This window comes from Prinia subflava, chromosome 5 (genome assembly GCF_021018805.1).
Source record: "Prinia subflava isolate CZ2003 ecotype Zambia chromosome 5, Cam_Psub_1.2, whole genome shotgun sequence".
NCBI classification, from domain to species: domain Eukaryota; kingdom Metazoa; phylum Chordata; class Aves; order Passeriformes; family Cisticolidae; genus Prinia; species Prinia subflava.
In genome coordinates, this window is record NC_086251.1 from 34,974,310 (window position 1) to 34,995,964 (window position 21,655).

At 34.3% G+C, this 21,655-nt stretch overlaps 1 protein-coding gene across 7 annotated transcripts in view; it reads right to left on the bottom strand.

Annotated features, from left to right (window-relative positions):
- The window catches only part of NOVA1 (NOVA alternative splicing regulator 1), a 140,489-nt gene that overhangs the window by 36,173 nt on the left and 82,661 nt on the right, over positions 1 to 21,655 (bottom strand). The window lies entirely within an intron of this gene.

Genomic DNA, 21,655 nt, shown 5'->3' on the forward strand with positions numbered 1-21,655 from the left:
ATATAAAATTCATTCACTCTACCTAAGAAAATGAAAATCACAAAGTAATGATGTGGCAAACACTAACAAGTTTGCAAGAACTTCTGGAGTTCACCACATGTTGGTTGGCCTCATTTCCACTGTAAAGCCTGCATGGAATCACACAGATTAATGTACCAGAGTGGTAAGCAACTTTCTCCATAAAATTCCCTTCCTATCAATTTTATGTTTATATAATCAGCTTTTATTATCTTAAAATATGTTCCTGTGTGCAACACAGACTTTAACAAAGAACAGAAAAGTAATCTTAGGAATTTCCAAGGGAAAAAAAAGGCATTTTATTAGTTAATACTCTTCACCTGCTTTTGTGGATGATCTCTAATATTAAATATTTTATTACCTAAAGATGAAGGGGCACATTAAATGCCTTGCCTGCTCTTGAGATAACATAATCACATATACTTAAAATCCGATTTTTATCTTAAGTATCAGGCAATACTGAAATTCAACACTGGTAGAAGCACTACAGCAAAAAAGAATAAGAAACATACTTTTTTTGTCTATCAGAATATAGATATTCAAAAATAATAATAGTTATTCAAAAATAATTAAAATTAGGATTAAAACATGTCAACCAATATTTCAAAATATGTCCGGTTATTAATCTTTGACATAAAATAAAAAATTAGAATGTTTACACCCTTAACTGCAAGTTATAAAAGTCTCCCAATCAAATGCACATTTCTCAAGGGGAAGGTTTTTAAAATATTTTTGCGACCTCTTACAGCATCTTTTCAACAAATGAACCTCAAAATGCAGCTAATTTTCTTTTCCAAACGCTCTATCAGGAAAGGGAGTTTGACTGATGTGAGTGAAAGTCACCACAGCAAATGAAACCTGGTTCCCAGACAAAGCTTTCTTAGGCCTTTTTTCTTCTTCCTACTTGGCTCCCTCCCCTTTTGCAAACATCGCCTGTGGTTTCTGTGTAAAGCAACCCAGCTGGAAGAAAAGGCTCTGGGGACTCTTTACAAGGTAGTATTAATTGTCTCCTAAATGATGGGATGTGAGGTGCACTGATCAATGCGGCTAATGCAAGTGTTCTCTAGGTCAGCAGACAACACACTGAAACAAAACACAGATCGGGTTACGGCAGCTACGAGCCTCATTCAGAAAGCTCTTACCAGGGATGACTTCTGTCAAAACACTCGAATGGAAAACAGTCAGTGCTAAATAGGAATTTCGTTAGACTTGACGCCAAGTGACTAAAGGGTATTTTGCAATCTGTGCTATTTTAGAAGGTGCAGCATAATAAAAATATGCCGCATGTCATACTGCCGACCAAACATGCTACATTTCAGTATGGATAAACTAGGGTGTAGTAGCAGAAATCACTGTTCCATGAGAAAATAAAATTGTGCAAAAACACATCTCATACTGAGTTAAAGTTTTAAATTGCACATTTGCTTTGATAGTCATGTGCACAAAAAAAAAAATTAAAAGGTGGAGAAATTGTACACTTAAATAGTTTTGAATTGTCTTAATCTTTTTGAAGCAATGTTGTCATATTCATTCACAACTGTAATAGCTCTTCACTCAGATAACAGAGTACAGTAACTTACAAGAATTATACAAAAGAAAATCACCAGCTACATGACCAACCTGTATAGCAAAAATGAACCTATGAATCACTAACACTGGTGAAATTTCTGCCTATTTAAGAGCTTTTTAAGAGGTATGAATTAAAGTGTCAGGTTGCTTATAATTTTCAGTTAACAGTTTCACCCAAGCCTTTTTTCACATTTCTTTGAACAAAAGCTCAGCCATCTATATATATACTTTTTGTCATATGATTTTCAAAATATGTGTACTTAAAATACAGATCTAATTTTTGAAATTGCTGACAAAATCAAATTACCAAAAATCAATGCCCCTCTTTATGTTGTAAGCATAACCATTATAAAAAAATTGTCTTTTTAAAAATTATTTACAATTCAGTTAGGTGCTAGGGTCATGTATTATATCCTTTGATATATGAAGATACAAAACATATGCAAGAGAAGATTAATTTTGACATAGATAATGGCCAAATGTAGAATAGTTGATCATCATCCCTGTACATTAAATCAACCCAGAAAAAAAGTTCTTACGTATGTTCAATAACAACAAAGTCCATGGCAGAAATTTGCACGTGGCTATAAATTGGAAAAAAAAAACATGCTGCTGATGTTCCTACAACCATTTAAATTTTTTTTCCAAGGAACACAAATATTTTCCAGCAAACGCAGTGCCATTTCTTCCTCCTTATATTAGAATCCAAATTCAATTTGCATGTGTGGGTTTTAACTTTTTCTTATCAAGTAAGAGGTGGAATCTAATTGCACAAGAAAAAAATCTGTCTGTACACTCACCAAAAAAATTATTTGTAAAACCTTCAGAGAAAAAAAAAACCCTTTATCTGATTTTTTAGTTTATTTTGTTTAGTTTACAGGAAGGCATTTTTTCTTTTTTACATGACATTAGATGGAATATTTGTTTTTTCTCTATAGTTACATGAGAGAGGGAAAAGTGAAACCATTACCAGGCATCACACAATTTACAGAAAAAAAAAAAAGAACCACAAACAAACCTCTTTTGATATGTAATAAATTAGGACTAAGCCATAAACAGGCTTGCTTAAAACTTCATTTTAAGAATTCATTTTTCCTCTTACCTCATGTAACTATCAAAAATTTTACTTCTGGCAAATATCCTTGGACACCACACTGATTTTTTCAAGAACTTCCAAACAACAGACCATGATTTTTCTCTGAGAATGTTACTTGCTTATTGGACAATCAATACAGCTTTTAAAGCAACCATTAGAATAAATGGCAGGAGATGCAACAGCATAAATGATCCTGATGCTTCTGATGTTTGTATTTCTGTACTATACTAGCATGCATCTATACATGGTTGCCACTAAAATTTAAAATGCTTACTTAAAGACTCTGATTCAATGTGTAGGAGTTCTTCTGTACTCTCAGAAATGCTCACCAAATGTGCTTCTGTATTTTTGGAAAATAAGAAGCACTTCTCAGCTGAAATGTTTTGGGGAATGCATAGTACCTTTCAGAAATCTCTGACATTTATATGACTCTATAAACTTAACACTGAGCTTTTATGTCAATCTTAAAGAGAGTCTGAAAGCCTAAAAAGCACAATGCAATAGCAGCCCAGTGTAATCCCAATACATCCACTAATTAAATCTTGTATTTTTCCAGTGTACCATGCCAATTTCTTTGATACTAAAAGGGAGAACCTTTTAGTGAGAGAAGCCAAAGCTAAAACCTTAACTAAGTGAAAGCTGCACTACAGTCTCTCATCTGCTCCTTTGCATTAAACTTTTTGTTTGACGACTCCCAGTACAGCACTCTACTAAACTAAATGTCCCATACATGTATTTTTGTGACCCATGATCACAGGGCTGTTAGAGTAGCATTCTATAGAACACCATAAAGACTGATTCAGCCAAAAATTGATCTTGCAAACCCCTTGGTAAAATAGGAGTGTGCTTTGACACTATTCCCAAGCAAATTAATTTTCAGTAACTTGCTTAACGTGAAATTTTTATAAACTCTTTCTTGGATATAACTTTTCCACTGCACATTTGCATAAAGTCTCAGAAAATGAAAGTCACAAAATATTTTCATTCAAATGCATTAGAAGTATCTCACAAGGCCGTCAACAGATATAAAAAACCTTTGCCATACAAATGATAAAATGTACACTCTTAAATGCAACACGTAAGAACATCTCACAGATGTGTGAAGTGTTACAGACATCTCAACTGGACACTTTTCTCCTTCAGTTCTCATCTCTCTCCTATCCTTTTTACCTTTGTTTCTCAACAGAGAACTGAGAGGTCTTAACGCAGAGTCTGTATCCGTATTCCTCACTGACAAAAGGGGTCTCCCAAAACAAATACTAAAGATCTCAGACTTCTAAACAGACAGGGGAAACAAGGGCTGTTAGAAATTCTAGGGCATTGATGTTCTGCTCTTGTTTTCATCCAGACAAAAAAATGTTGGAACTGTTGTGCAGGACACTCCCACAAATAAGGGTGTGTTTGCAGGAAGCCTTTCGACCCCTCTTAGCAGAAGAACCCGACGGCTGATCTCAGGTTAATAACACATCTTTCAAGCACAACATACCCACAGCCATGCACATATATGTGCACATACGTATTCACACCCACATATATTCAAATTTGTTTTACTGTGATTGAATAAAAGACAACTTTCTCTAGAACTCAGATACTGAAATGGATCGAGTTTAACAATTCTGAAAAACTTATTAAATGTCTGAATACTCTGAGTTATATGAAAACAAGTTTACAACCTGTTGTGATTTGGTCACAAGACTGAATTACATGAATCCAGGTTTACTGTAGTTATGACTAAAGAAATAGATTATTCCCATGTGAGAGAGAAAGCATGGAAATTAAAAAAACTCAAACCTCATCACTATTAAAAGTTTAGAAGAGATGATGAGTCATCTTACACAGCAAACAATCCCTTGAATATAAACTGTTTTGTTATGTATCAGCTACAGCTTTCATGATGATTTCCCAGAAACTTAGTTACACAAAGAGAGATGAAGAATTACTAATTATTACTATACTGTCATGTGTAAGAGACAGGATTACAACTACTTCTCTTTGTTTAAGAGCTATTCATTAAAAAAAAAAAAAGATTCCACTGCAAAAGGTGGCAATTGTCTCCAAAACCAAAGGAAAAGGTCAGATTTTTTTTTCTTTCAATGGTTTTATGTAGGAGTGTTACTTATATGAGAAACACTCACAGAGAAAGTATATGTGCAAATCAAGGCCCAAATGGCTGCAATGAAAGTGAACATACTCTAACTATGCTTTGGGAAAGCATGTTTCTGGAAAAAACAAAGCACTGGAAATAAGAAAGCCCTCAAACCATGGATAGAAGCATTGTACCTTTAATAATTTTGTTTGTGGGAATGCTTGTCTTAATATATTATTTGTAAAATTTTCTATAACAAATGAACTACTGTTTAATCAAACAAAACCCACCTGAGTCCACCATGACATTTACTATTTAAAAAAGGGTATATAAACCATAAAATTTTAAAATACAAAATACTTAAATTTAATCACTGCTATTTACATCTTCCCCCTAAAAAAAAAAAAAATCACATGAGTTTTGATGAGCCCCAAACTGCATGGTATTCTGTGCTAACAAAAAGAAATTGCTTCAATTTTTTCTTAACAGTGGTAATATGTTTGGTGAACTTCAATATGCTTCTGATTTTTTCAAAAGAAAATGGGCTGACCATTATGATACTTTCTAATAATGGAATATAACAATTTGATTATTCATGTATTTTTTAGATGAGTGCCTGGAATACTGCGCAGAGCTACTATTTCTTCCCTATCAGTAACCATCTAAATAGGTAAACATTTATTAAAAATCCAGTAGTGAAATTTGGTGAAAATGTGAAAGTCTGTGATGGGTAAAGCTTTCAAACTCATTAAAATCCAATCACACACAATTCTATCAGAAGAATGTATCTACTGGAGAAAAGAAAATAATTGACCTTATTTTTAGAAGAGATTAGAAAGAAAAGAAATAGCATATGTTTTTCAACATATCTGGAATGAATTTTTTTATTAACAAAAGAATGTGAGACTATTTTTTCCTGCAAACTAATGTTCAGTTGACAATTACTGCTTTTATACTATGTTATAGTAATATGAACCTTTGTTCATAAGGCCTCCTACACGTACAATTACCAAACCAAAGGGGAAAAAACCACCCATTTAAACAGTAAAATACATACTCTGAGAAATTGTAGGAACTGATACGTTTTATAATTTAGAGTGGTAACAGCTGAAATCACCAAGGGAGCTTTTCTCCTTAAAAAGATTTCTCAAGTTCCATAGTTTAAAATTCAGTGAAAAGCTTTGGGAAACTCTCCTGGATAAGCTGAGCTGCTCAAGAAATCAAATCACATAATACAATCATTGACATTTATTTGTTTGGAGGAAGCAAATACCAAACTTCAGGTAAATGAGCCATTCTCAAAGCTTAGATTAGAAATTCTACTAAAATATTTGTGACTGCATGTATATTTTTTTCCATATAATGCAGGTAAACAGTGACAGTGATCAAGGAAACATGATTTTTTGAGAGTATGCTTACTACTGTTTGAATGTTTTTTAAATTAAGTCATGATCCTGCAAGAAACGACCTTTATCTATAGCGTTCAAGCCAAACATTAGAGACAAGCATAATTACAAGTAGAAATAAAACGTAAAAAAACATGCTATAACAACTGTATCATTAAACCTATTCTACATAGTAGTCCAGAAATAGGAGAAGAGAGACAAGGATACATACACCTTTTGCTTTCAGACTAAGAATGTTCTGTCAAAACCAGGACGAGCTCCTGTTGTGCTGCAGTCGTTACAGCATACATCCGGAATAGGCCCATACAAAAGCACAGACATAAACACAAACCACAATATTTTTGTACCTAGCTCCTTCTCTTTTCATCCCTAAGTGCCAGTTTAATTCCATGTTCTGCTTACAATAGATTTTATATGCTGTATTTTTAATTAAATCCATAGCTCCCCAGCAGCAGACTCTAGTTTGGAGTTTGTATGGCAAGGAGGTAGGAGAGTTTCTGATTACTGCTCCAACATTCAGTATGTCACACTTATTTCTCTTTGTCTTCCTAGCTCCCTCCTGACTGCCAGATTGCAACCCTTCTATAGCATGTCCTGCTGATTTTTCTATGAATGGCAATAATCTCCCCTAAATTTAGTTTTCTAGAATTTATGCCCTGAGTCCAATGTAGTCGATTAAGAAAGACAGTTGTCCACGAACAGTGCATCCCATCCACTTTAGACAGAATCATCCCAAAAAGATAAGTTCCCACCCTTAATTATTGAGGGAACTTTAAGTATTAGTTTAGATAAATGGAGGGCTCCTCAAGGACTCGCTACATAAACACATAATACTGTTTTTCAGAGACAGATACAACATAAATAGGGAATTACTCTTCTTATTAAAGCTCTAATAATTACCAGAGCAAAATTAAAAACATTACCCGGGTGTAGGAAGAAAGCATTATTTAAAATGATTTTGGTGCTGTAAGAGGTAAACTGAAGTTTAATAAAGAGATATTTTTCTCAAAAACCAATGTCACACTCATTTCTGCCCACCAGAAGATTTATATAAATTCACAAATATTTTATATTCATATAATATGTCATATAATATGTCTACAACAAAAAGGAAGAGAAAATGTTATGTAGGCAGAACTGTTTCTAAATAGGACTCTTTCACAACTTTTTGCACTGGATGACAGTTGCTCTTTCTCTATTTTTATAACTACCCATTCTTTTTTCCTAAGCACTCAAAAATTGCTGCTTCACAGGTATTTGCTGGACTATTTTCCTTCTTGTACAAAATTACTTTTAAAATAGCCGAGGTAGATATAATGGCCCTGGGAAGTTCAGTACCAATGAGAATCAGATGAAGTGAACAAAAGATCCCCTGCCAGTACTGATTGAGCCAGACAGAAGCCTTTTTTAAAGGCCAGTCATTTTGTGACTATTTTCAACTATTTAAAAGAATAATGTAATAATTTAATATTTATACAAATGGTATAAGCTTTCAATGTGTTTATTTCTGTTATTATTGGATTTGAAGGAAGGAATCTGCATCTCAAAGAACTCCAAGGCATGAGAGTTTTTCCACAGCTAATTTTAAGAGTCACTTCATGGGCTGGAATTTCTAATTAATCTGAGTAAGTTACTGATGCTCAGATACTCCTCCATGGCCCTGCTGTGCAGTAACACAAGAAAAACTTTACAGAATTAAGAACCTCACCGGTTCTTCTCCTCAACAAGCAACAAAAGACAAGCTCACGTCTAAAAGTCTGACTCTCTACAGTTAACAAATACATTTGAAATTGTCTCCTTTCTCTATTTGCCTGAGAGCTCATTTTTATAGGATGGCAGCAGATTAATAAATGAAGAATATGAGCTTCAAGAATGGTATTTAATCTGTGCTAACCACCTGTATGAATTCTGGACCAGGAATGGCCCTGCTCTTGACAGTTTTTGAGTCTGTTCCCTTCTTTAACACTAAACCAGGGATGCTCATAAACCTCCTCTACTCCAGCAGCAGAGGAGCACTGCGGGTACGTGTGTTGGGGATGCTATCCCTCTGCTCTTCCCTTTGCCTCCAACTGCAGAACTATTTCCTCGTAACAGGAAAGAAGTTGAAGCTCAGTAATTCTGCTGAGAGAAGAGACAACACTGACACTGTTCCAAAGGTCCCACACCACCTGGTACTACAGGACTTGGAGCCTTTGGGATAGGCAGTCCTGCACCAGGATCACATTGGCCAGCAAAAGCTGGATTATTAAAGAGCATTTATGCTCACAAAAGCTTGTGATCTCTTATCCCTAGAAATAACAGCATCAGAGTGGGTGGTAGCTATGCTTTTTTAATATTATTGTGACAGGCTCAGATGGCATCATTTATTCAAATAAAGTACAATTTTTCACATTCATTACCAAGCCAATGAATGGCAGTAATGTACATTAAGCTGAACAAAGGTGTGAAAATGCCATAATACATTTATGTGCCCAAGGGACCCTACAACCCTTTGCCTATTGTTTTTTTTTTTTTACCCCAAAATTACCTGCCACTTATAAAGATGATGATTTTTTCTTGCCCTCAGATCTTAATTACTTGTGGGGTCTTTCAGATCATTATTCACTAGCCATGCTCACACATCTCTTTTGGGGAAAAAAAAAGAAAAAAATATGTGTTTGGATTGTTCAGGGAAGACCTGGAAAATGTTAATCTGGGAAAACGGTGCAGTACTGATGGCTTGCTAAGACTCAGAATGTAATTTAAATACTAGCAACATGCATTTTCAAGAATACATTTTAAGTGTCAGTAAACAGAGAAATGTAGGTAAATTTTCACAGTATGAAAAGTGTTACATGAAAATAAATGGAATGGGAAGATTAATTTTTAAATTTGTAAATCCAAAGCACTGGCAGTTGAAGACTTTTAATGACTCTTAACTAACACTACTTAACACCAAAGGAGTTGTCTAAATTGTCTAACAGGAAAGTTACTGGAAATAGCAAAAGTTGAGGAAAAGGCATGAGAACAACTGGCACAAATCAAATAAATTACAAAGGTAGAATGCCTACCAGTCAGTAATACTTTTGACCCAAATATACACAAAATAAATATATCCCAAAATAAACACAGCTCAACTTTTTCAATTTAAAAAAAAATTGATCAGAAGAATGATTGCATATAAGAATATCCATGTTTTATGCCTTTTTTACATAGAGATATTTGAAATATGTCTAGCATGTTTCTGGGTACAAATACATACCAAGAACATTGGAAGTTGCTCTCTCAAGTGAAACAGGTTCAAGTATGAACAGCTATAAATGAAGAGTTGTGTACTACTTTAAAGCAAAAGCCTAGCATGAAGCCTTTATTCCAATCTAGAAAGAAGTTGCAGTAAGTAGTTTCTAATCACAAACAGAAGCAAGAATAAACAAAGTGAAAACCATCCACTGATATTTTGTAATTTTTGAGAAAATATTTCACAGCCATACACAGCAATATTCTTTTCTGAAACTTTAATTTGTGCCTACTCAGAATAAGGCACAGACTGAAAAAAGCTTTATTAATAACAACATATCCTGTTTCAACAGTCTGGAAGATGTTTCTAATGCTGTTATTGATCAAGTGTATCAGAATTATGTCAGATTTTAAAATCTGCCTGTTTTTCTCCAAATCTAATTTTAGATTTCTCTCTTCAAAACTAATAAACCAGCCCAAAATAGAAATGAAATTCCTATTAATTTTGAAATCTTTTTTAGCACTAAATAAACACAGAGAATTGCAGAATATGTATAATAGCTTAATAATTGACTAATACATCCTAAAATGGGGAAAAACCTACATGCAGTAGAATCCTTATTCTTTGATCATGCATGAGATTTTGCTTTAAGTGAAGGAAATTGGTTTTACCCATTTGAAAAAGAATTTACCATTCTAATTAGATTGTTTAATCTTCTCTCAAACCATTTAATCCATGGATTGTTTACTCCTGTATGATACAAAATGCATTTATAACTTTTTTCTTGTAGGAAAAAGCAAGATCAGAATCATCACAAAAACAGCATCAAAAAATCTAAGTAATTTCATTAAGCTGGAATTAATAAAGCCTATTTCCCTACAGGTTTGCATCTTTTTAAGGTAGGAAGATGCAGTCTTTGACAGAAACTTTTCTCAAAGTTGTCTGGGGACAGCAAATACAGACATAAAGGAATGTCTTCCTTTAGTAGAGGATTTCATAGCATCATTCTCCAATCCAAGGATGCTTATCTTTTATATGCATGTAAGAATTTTATTTTCTGAGAGAAGCTCATCTCTTTGTCAAAAGCAGATCATACTGATAAAGGGTCCAATGTTGTTTCACAAAAACAACAGGTGAGGTAACACTGATCAAACAAAGCAAGTGTTTAAAATTCTCCTAATCATCATTCAGAAGCAATAGTGTATGCATATGTAAATTTTAAAAAAATCAAACTTCAACTATTATGCATTTTTGTATTTAGCCCTTTTGTAGGTTTTTTGATAAACTAGAATTGGTACATTTTGAACTCTACCTTTCAATAAAGGATGTAAACCTTCCTTATAGTCACAAATGGTACCCCCAAAAATATATTTTTTAAAAAAAAACCCAAAGATCTTTAAAGGAAGTCTTGCACTTCTAACTCCTCCTGAGTACTGAGCAACTATACTGTGTTAAGTGTAAAAAGACAATATTTACTTTAGTGAATTTGCATATCCTGCTCAGAACACATGGGGGGATTTTTTGTGTACCATGATACTTACATTCTGATATCAAGATCACTCTGAATTGTATCCATGATAGTTATATTCAAGTAGGAAAAATGATGAGATCATAATTCTCATAATTATAGTTCTCAATAGCTCTCAATCCCTGAATTATTCCCAGCTTTTTGTACCACTCCTAAGAAAACATACTGCAGACTGTAGGGTTCTAGATATGGTCAAATGATTGAAACAACAGGTACCTGAAAATAAGGTAGCACGTAATAACTGAGGTACTTATGCATGTAAAAAGGAATTAAAAAACATTAATAGATCAATACCAAATTGAACAAGAAAGAGGAAAAAAACTTGTTAAACAATGGGTGCTATTTTAGATTTAATAACAAAATTATGAAATATGCGGATGAGGTTAAATGTAAGATTTTAAATATAAGACAAGCAAAAAATATGCCACATGACTGTTGACTATGATGGACCTAGTCATCTGGTCCTTTTTAATTTCTACACTATTTTTCACTGCAGCATTTGGTGTAATGCCTTATTTTGTTTGCCTTAATAATCATGAATATTTACATGCATTGTGAGTTTTAGAGTATGAACCTTTTTTATATTTATATGTTTCTTAACGTGCTATGGAATTCAAAACTTATGGGACTTTGGGACCTTAATTTAAGCCTGTGGCAACGAAGATGCAGCTGTTCATTTATAAGCAATCATCACAGATACAGCAGTTTTAAGATTAAATTTGGAAAGCCACTTTCCCAAACTTTTAAAATTATTAAATTATAGCAGAATCAGTACTTTTTTTTCCTCCTGAGAATTTTTACTCGTAAAGTTTTTTCCAAGTTTAAAATGAAACCAAGCCAATTTAATAGAGCATTCCACCTGAGCTTTCACCATGTTAGAATTGCAGATTAAGTATCAGTATTTGATTATTATTGTAATGTTTGCTTCTCACATACATAATTATAAAATATCATCAACCATGACCCACTCAAGTGTCTTTTGAAGTTGGCATTATAAATTTTATTCTACATTCACCCAGGTGCAATTGAACACTGCTAGCACAATTTATTTAAATGAAACTTCTCCTATCATTGAATCAAATAATTATAAAGTTATGTTATTTATTGGTCTTATAGAAATGCCCTAAATAAATAAAGGTATAAACAAAGCAGATGCCTTTGTCAACATGTAAAATCTACATGTCTATTGACATCTACAGACAACATATTAAAGAGTCAACATCGATCAAAGGTCTAGAGAATCTCTTTTACAGGGGAAGGCTGAGGGAGCTGGGCCTGTTCAACCTTGAGAAGAGGTGAGTGAGACGGGACCTCATCAGTGTGCCTAAGTATCTTAAGGGAAGGTTTCAAGAGGAAGGATCCAGGCTCTTCTTGGTGCTGATAAGCAATCAGACCAGAAGCAATAGGAAGAAATATGCACAGAAAGTTCCATCTGAGTGTGAGGCAGAACTTCATTACTGTGAGGGTGACTGAGCACTGGAACAGATTGTCCTGAGAGGTTGTGGAGGCTCCCTCACTGGAGACATTCAAGGACCATCTGGATGCAATCCTGTGCCATGTGCCCTTGGATGACCCATTGTGGTTCCTTCCAAGCTGACTTATTCTGTGCTTCTGTGAAATGTTCTTTTTAACTGACATGACAGGACAGCTGTGTACCTGTGCGAAAAGTTACTTTCTCAAATGGGATACTCTATTTTATTGGATTAGGACAGTAATCCAGGGTGCAAAGGGCTGATCATGATGGAGTCTAGAAACTCTCTGAATTAGTGCCAAAGCTAAATTCCTGTGGCTAAAGTCCAAAGTTCTGCTGTAGTAGGTGGCAACACCACAGAAAGCTTTGCAAGCAAGTTCTCAGAGCGCTGTCAAGATGATCAGTAGATACTGATGAAAGTAGTATTTTCAGATGGCTGACAGAAATAGTATCATATTACCATGGCTCTTTCTTGATAGTAACAGGAATTCTCCTTAGGTGTGCAGCAGCAGTGTTGTTTAATCCCTCCTTAATTTGTTTCCTTCCTTAATATTTTGTTTCGCTGACTACATCCTGTGAAAGAAAACTTTCATCTCCAGTGGATACTATAAGTTTCAACAATATATTATTCCTTTACAAATGCCCAAAAACTGTAAGACAAACTTATTTTGTTTTAATTCCTCCTTTATCCCATGAAGTTTTTCTCTTCGTTAAAATATATATATATTGGAATACAGTGTTTCCTAAAGCAAGGCAGGCCTCTCAAAAGACAATCACCCAGGTTTTGTGATTTTCCTGCAAAGAAGTAGCTCTAGCTTCCTTTCCCTACAGATCTAGCCACTGACATGAAACTCTGCAGCAAAAATCCTCAAGGAAATGCAAGTAAAAATTACAAAGTTTTCCAAAGCAGACAGGCTCCTTTCAAGTGCAGTTTCACCTTTTCCTTGCAGACACACTGGGGACTTCCTTCACTAGCACCAGACAGACCTAAAATGCAAATAAATGTGCTAAGACTAGTAAGGAGTGTGGTGTAAGCTGTCGGTTAAGAAAAATGATACCATAAGAATGCAACATCTAAAGCTACATGACTTGGGTTGCTATAGGTGCCACAAACTCAAGTAGGTGAGAAATTCTGAACTGGGGTGGGCTAGGATTTTTTATTCTTTGTATGTTTCTCAGATCTCTCCTGTTTCTATCTTGCAAAAGCTCTCTGAACTGTTGGTCAAAATCAGAGAGAAATACATTTACTTACATTGATGAGCAAGCACCAGGAAAACTGCTTCCTCACTATCAGTTAAGTAAAAATGTAAGCAGCGCAAAAGATTCACAAGCATGAAGATGGCATTAGGAGCTGGATGCCTAAGAGCTGTATTTTTTGATTTGTTATATCCCAGCCTCTGGCACATACAATTCAAAATACAGTTAATTAAAGATTATCTACCTCTCACATCTTAGCAAGACACACTGGGGTTTTTTTGTATTACATGGAGGAAGGTATTGCTCATGTTATTAAAGACTGTTTTGTATGGTATGTATTCAAAAGAAATCCGAGCTTAAAACTGATGCTTCAACTTTGTCTTTTCCTGATGTATATATAGAAGTATGTAGTCATAAATTCTGAAAAAAATTTTATTAGTTTTATTACTGTTAACACGAAAAGCTTCAAATGCCACATATCCTGCAAGTCAGTCTGCTTCAGAGTTCTGTCTCATTGATGTAAATTTTTCCCTAGATTATTTTCCCTAGTCAATTTTATTATTTTGTCCTATTAGAAGTGTATTTCTTTCCAAGTTGACTCCAAGTCAAGTATCTTAAAGGAAACCCCCTCAGGACAATTCCCTGATGCAGGCTCTACAAAGTGGTTATAGCAGTAGCATGTAAATGACTACAATGCTCATATTCATTCCAGAAATTGTCAGACATCATCTGACTTCTGTCAGAGTGAAGGATCTGGCAAGAAGTTGTAACATGCAGAAATTTCATGTGCTAGTGGCAATTAGAGGTCATTGTTCCCAACCAGGAATTTGAACCTCGCTCAACTATCTAATACAGATCTACCTACAATGCAAGTTATGAAAAGCTCCTAGGAAACTGCATGTCAGGTCTCCAGAGTGACAACTAATCAGAAAGGAACCAAAAAAGCTCTTCCTCTGCTCTCTGGGTCTTTAAATGAACAAGAAAATGTAGCTTGAAATAATCAAGGCTTTTCTATCCATTGCTCAATAATATCTTCTAAGATATTGCTATTCAAATGCTCAAGGAATAAGTTTTAAATAGTGGTTTGGCTGAACAGCCATGATAAAAAAGAAAAACCAGCCTGCAGGAGATCCAGAATGACAAACCTCCAGAATTTACAGAAGATGACCAATGAGACCAGCTTTCCTTCTGGAAAAAGTTCTGTATCTTTCTCACACACAAGACAGAGATATTTCACAAAAAATTCCACTGTATTCTAATCATAAGATGGAATATCCATGGACACCACTGGCCTAAGACAGCAAGGATTCAGAACAAATTTTTTGCTTACAGTATTTCTTACAGTAAGCAAGGTAACACTAACTCTTCTAATCAACACTATGGTATCTCATCTAACAGGTCACCTGGAGGATACAGAAAAGCAGAGTGAATTACAATTTGCTGAAAACCCATCACAAAGCATTCAGACTGTTTTTTGGGTTTCGGCTTTTCTCTTTTCTTTTCAGTATCAGAGAAAGAACACTATATCCTTTAGATCTTGGAGGTTTATTAAAGCAAGTGGACGTCAAAAGGAAAGTAGGCCAATCAAAAGTAAAAAGGATGAAGGCATTGCTTTGTCCATGGGGAAAGATTTTTTAGATAATTTTATATATTTTTTATTTTATTTTTATATCATTTACATATGTATAGATATATACACACCTCTCTAGAAATACTTTGTAAGTTAAAAAAAGAGGTGCTATCTACATTTCTTTAAATATTTAACATGAATAGCCCCATATGAAAAATACAGGCAGAGAGCCAGAATTAAAAAAATGCAAAAAACCAATAAAACATATTTGATAATGCCACTATCTCAAGTCTTTTTGTAACAACCACCAGGGATTCTTGCAAATACCACTACAAACTCCACTGTCATTGTCTCTAAGAAATATTTGACATAACAACAAAAGGGCAAATATAGAATCAAAACAGCCCAGTTGCTGCCACTGCTTCTTCACTCTGCCTAAAATAAATAATTGGATAGGACATGATTAAACAGAATTACGTTAACAAGTATAGTTTACATGCACATATTTTCATGCATATAAATAAGAAGCAATGCCCTATCATCTCTGTCAGGAAGTCACCTTCATTTGCAAGGATGTGAATTTGAGCCACACAGCTCCTCAGTGGATAAAAATTAAAATGGAATCAAATCAATTTTGTAATTATTAATATAATAGACAAGAACTAGGGTGGTGAGCCATCAATTCTAATTAAAGGCTGCAATTAAAGGATACTTCAATCAATCATCTCTCTGAAAGTATACTCTATTGATTGCTGCATTAATTATTAAAATCATATTAAAATAAAATTCAGATTTAGTTATCTGCCAGCTACTTCAAGATAATATTCTGGGTCTTATAACTAAATGAGTGACATCATAACTAGGACTAAAATTTCTTTTCTTTTTTTTCTTCTAAAGAATCCTTAGAAGGGGTACTCAAGAAATTCACATTCTGTCTCAGTCTATTAACTCCCCATGGCAGTCCCTTAGGACTTGCTTTTCCTTCACCAGCATTTGTCAGAATACCTATTTGTGTCTTATGCACTTCAAGTGTACACACATATTGGACAACACTAAACTAGGTATTTTAAGAACTTTTGACACAGGCAAAACCAAGACCTCGTTGTATAAGTAATAGACTGTATAGTAACAAATAGTTGTATAGTAATAAATGTTAAAATACAATTCATAATTTTGCAGTCCAAACTGAAATATAGGTAGATGAAATGCAGAGTTCATAGTAAATGGCAACAATGAGGTACTTGACTCAGTTATGTTCTTGGGAAGAAAAATAACATAAATAAGATAGTTGAAAAGCTACTGAATATAATTGAATCTTGACAAAAAAAAATCAAGCTAATGGCAGTCTCAGTTAAGAAAAATACAGAAAAGATTGAAGTAAACAGACACAAAAGAAGCCAAGTTATGGGTGTGGCAAGTAAGAATTGTGAAAAATTGCATCCCCACTCGAGTCTTTGCATAAACAACTTTTCAGGCTGGTATGATAAAACCATTAAAAGCTGCTTCCTGAATTCTTAAGTACATATGTTATAAGTATTACCTCTTATAGTTTCTTTTTATATGCAGTAAGCTAACATAATGACAAGAAAGTAATGTACAGCTGAAACCCTCTTGATTTCAACTGTACAAATACAGTTCCTGGTGTATCAACACAAGTGCTTTGTTACCGTATCCAAACAATCCCAAAAGAGTTATTTAAATGTTACCTGAAATGAAAAGATTGCCAGATGCTTTCAAAGACCGAAGGCCCTTGACTGAGCTACAAAAGCTAAGACTATCTCCATAAAATCTTGAATTTGTAAAAACCTGTTCCACATTGTCAAATTCCTCACCTAATTTTCAAGTTGATAATTGTATTGGCAGGTGGCCAGGCTACAGAAATCTATGGAGTTATGACTGCCACCCATTGCTTTGCAATGATGGCCAGTAATCAGGAGAAAAAAATAATTAAAAAACACAGGAAGGGAGGAAAGGAAGAAAAAGAAAGGAAAAAATTTTGATAATAAAGTGTCTTATTTTATTAGGCCATTGCTTATGCTAACAATAATGTAAGCATAACCAACACCTAGAAGATGAAAATTCTAGCTCCTTCTTCAAAAATAAAGAATAAGCTTTACAAAATAAAGTAAGATTTTACTATAGATTTTGCCTAGATATCTGTCAATCAAACTTGCTTCTTTTAATTGTGTTCCACCAACCTTATCTTCCTTTGAAAGTCAAGCAGGCACCAGCAGGCGATGGCAGCAGGTGAGAGGAGCAGGCGATGGCAGCAGGTGAGACTCACCACAGGTGTCGTGCAGTCTGGCTGAACGCACAAACACAGCCCTCAAAAACCTGCTCTTGATTTAGAACTCGTTGGATTCACTTTACTAAAACCACCGCAAAGGCAGGAATGTTTCCACTGAGAATATATTTCTTCAGAAGGTAAGAGTTTCCTAACATATCTTGGCAAAATCACTGAATTACCTTTAACCTTTTACACTAACCTTCTGTAATAAAATCTACATTTATGCGGTGTTAAACTCTTTAAGATTACATGATTATCTTATCATCTAAACACGTTTAACAAAGACACATAGACAGAGTGATACAAAGGAAATTATCTATATGGATTTATGATTTCAGACACAGTATTTCACAATGAATATCTAAAATGTTGTTCCAGATCACTTATCCTTTGGGATACCTATTTAGAAAATTTATGCAGTATTTGATGGCAACTACGAACCCTGCGTGGCAACTTCTTTTCTTTTAAATTATCATGAGTTATCAATGCTTACTAAAAATCACTAAAAATTAGTAAAATACAAGCGTAATATTTATTACTGTAAAGACAACCACAATAGCAGATTGAAGTTTTCTCAAGAACAATGCAGAGACATCAAGCTAGCTATTAAAATTCCTTGCCAGTGTGGGAAGAATGTTTGTACATTTATATGAAAACATCATGCTCAAAAAATATCTTTAAAATAATTACCAGGGGGAGGAAGAAAAGTATTACAACAAAGCAACAAGGAAACAACTATTATCAGTTTATGCAGCAGGACTATTCTGGTCCTCCAAGTGCCTCAGACTACTCCAGGGACAGGATTTTAAGAGCAGTTACATTTGTACAGTAACTGATGCGTTCAGTTCTCCTCACAACAGTGATTAAAATGGCTCAGAGAGAGTTGTCGTGCTGAATGCAGTTAATCATCAAGGATTAGGCAAGCTGCCTTACAAAATTCTGGCTTTTCCTATCGCATGAAATTACTTTAAAAAATTAAAATTATACAAAATCTGATTCCACTAGTTATTGGCAGCCCTCAAATTGGAGTGATTCTGCCATGAGATGTAGGCATCTACATGAAGCCTAAGATGTTTAATTTTAGACTGGAACAAAATCCACTTACCAAGTCTTACTGCAAATTTATACCCTCTGTACATGATGCTACCAATATTTTTACACCTCATTAAACAAAGCTTGTCTTTGGGTTTTTTTGGGGTGTTTATTTGGGTTGGGGTTGTTTGTTTGTTTGTTTAAGTAAGTTTTAGTTTTTTGGGTTTTTTAAATCAACAACAGTTTTTTACAAAACTTTCTAAAGCTGTTTCTACAATAACATTAATTTTCAGAGTGACACAATCACATTTTTTGGTATGCACATTAAAAGCAGAGCCAGAAAAAGTATTAAAACAGGCATCAATGATTCTTTTATATTTTTCTTTGTTTTATATATTTGCCTTTGAAAAACAGTAGCCTTTATGCTAGGAAATACTGCAGATATTTGAGTATAATTGTTACCAAAACGCATTTAAAAGTAGATTTGTTATGCCACAATTAGTTTTAAAATCATTCACTTTTGGCAACTGTCTTTCCGTAAATGTACTTGCCAAAAATATATTACTCTTTTTATTATCACACTATTACTCTTCACAGCCCTCTTATTTGGATTCAGTAGTATTACTTTTATTTATATTGTGTTTATTGTTCTCAGCCATGATATACAGAACCTGTCAATATTAAATTGCTAAAACCACTGCTAAGTTTTAGCTTATTTTCCATACCAATTCATAACATTCTATTTTAATTGCTATATGCTAGTCTCTCCCCAAAAAAATGCTAACATTTCTTGATTAAAACACCAAAAGCACTTTACTAAAACAATTAAGACTACAAATTTGGTTTTGAATAAAGACTTCACTGGATTGTTTTGATAGAAAAATGAACATTAAAAGTTAAAAATTACTACATTTAAAAATAGAATAAAACCAGATCTTATACTATCATAAAAGAGTAATTTTTGATTATGTCCTGATTATGTATAAACAATATCTCTTTCCTTGGCAAACAGACTGCCAGATTGTTACACTATGGATGTGATAATCTCTATTTACTACTTAAAGTAATGCACTGAATGAAAACAGAGGGGAGAGCTTTACATTTCAGAGATTACTGCAAAAAAATCAGAGCATTGATGATTTTATTAATAATAAAATGAAAAAAAAATTCCACTACTTCAGCATGCAGGTGCAGACACTGAAGGTCCTAGCAGACATGTATAAGGCGACTAAAACCGGACAAACAGCTAAATCAGTTATTACCCCAGTTGCACACAACCCCCTTCTGACAGATGCAGCTGTCCCTGAAACAGCAGCATCTGATCAGATTAGGAATGAACTCCTGAACCTTCAGTTTTCAGCCTGACATGTCAGGATAATCCCAAGTTGGAAGTGCTTTACTGCAGTATGCTGGGCTGAAACCTGTGGTAGCTGAGCACTTGATCTGCAAGTGGGTGACTGTCCTGTCCTGAGGACAGGAGAGTCCATTGCTGGGGCTGCAAGCAGCAACTCCATCAGAGGTGGGATTTGGAAGCGTGGGCCACGTGTCTGTCAGAGCATTCATATGAAAGAAACATTATAAATATACATCTAACCAGAGCAAACACTGGAAACATAAGCATTACCACAGCAGTTAAAATTACTGGTCCACCAAATCTGGTGCCCTGTTTCCAGCGCTGGTTGTTGTCCAACATTTAAATAGTAAGCACTAAGAAACCCAATGTAAGGCATACATGAATTCCAGTCAATTTTAATTTCATATATTTTACTATGGTTCACCTAAATAAGGCGGCCTAATCAGATCCTCTCTACACACTTTTAAACATACATCATCCCACCAACAAAATACAAACATTCTTTGATTTTGACACATATGGGTAGGAAAACAAAGGCTCTGGAGCTTTCTGGAAAATAATTTAAGACCCAAATTATCATTTGTCTGGCATGCCAAGTCTCATCTACAAAATTTGAGCTAATGAAAAATTTGGAAACAATCAAATGAGATGAAACTTGTTTGAGAACATACGGAGTAAAAACTGTGTGCAAAAGCTGTGTATGCAAGCAGAGGAAAAGCTAAGTTACAGAAGCTGTACTCCAAGGTTCCATTCAAGAAGTTTTTTTTAACTTTCTATCCTTCTGTCTCTTTTTTTTTTTTTTAATAGTAAACACAATGTAAGCTGTGATATATTTTTTCTTAACTTAAAAAGATTAGTCAAAGTTTATTTCACTACCCTCCTTTATTCAAATAGCTCTCCACTGCCATGTGTTTTATTCTTACTTTAGCTTTGGAAAGCATTAACCCTTGTATCTTAATTTATTTAGCTAACACTGGGAAATATATGTGAAACTGAAATTTCAGTAGGGTGAGAAATGTCTTTAAATCTCTGAACCACAAAAGCGTTCCTGTGAAATGAACATCAGGACCGGTGAGTGATGATTCTGATTACATTTGTACAGGGAGCAGAAGTGTGCCAGTAGAAAAATACATTTTTCAAAGACCATTGAATTTAAGTATGCCCTGACAAAGAAAGGACTGTAAAGGGTCAGATTTTGTAGAAAAAGAGCTTCAATGGTCTAAACAATGAATTCATTCCCTATCTGATATTATCTCCAAGCCTATTCAAATCAGTTAGCAGGTGTGAACTAACTACTATAGCATATGTTTCCTGTTGTGCTGCCTTTTGTTCACTTCTACATTATCTATGGCATATAAACAATACGTGGCTTGTACTGCCATTCATCTATTAACAAAAAAAAAAAAAACCCAAACCAAACCTTAACCCCCAACTTTCTACAATTGTATTTAGTTTTATCATAAAAGACAAACATCTATATTTACGGGCCATGTTTTTCTCCTAATTTATGGTAATGGTTATTTTTCATCTCACAGAAATACGTCTGAGCAGCTCTGCCACAAAAGAAAACACAAATGCTAAAATCACATCAAAATAGCTCCATTTTCACAGAAGTATGATTCTATAGTTCTCAATCTAGTGGCATTCAAACAATCAGGTAGTTTTAAATCATATCAGTAAATTAAAGAAATGCAATCTGATTAGTGCAATATGCCCAAGTGATTCACAACAAACACAGATTTCATACATGCCCTACTTTCCTTGAATGGACCAAGCTATTAATTTCTTCTTAAAGCAACAGTGATTTTTTTTTCTTTTCTTCTA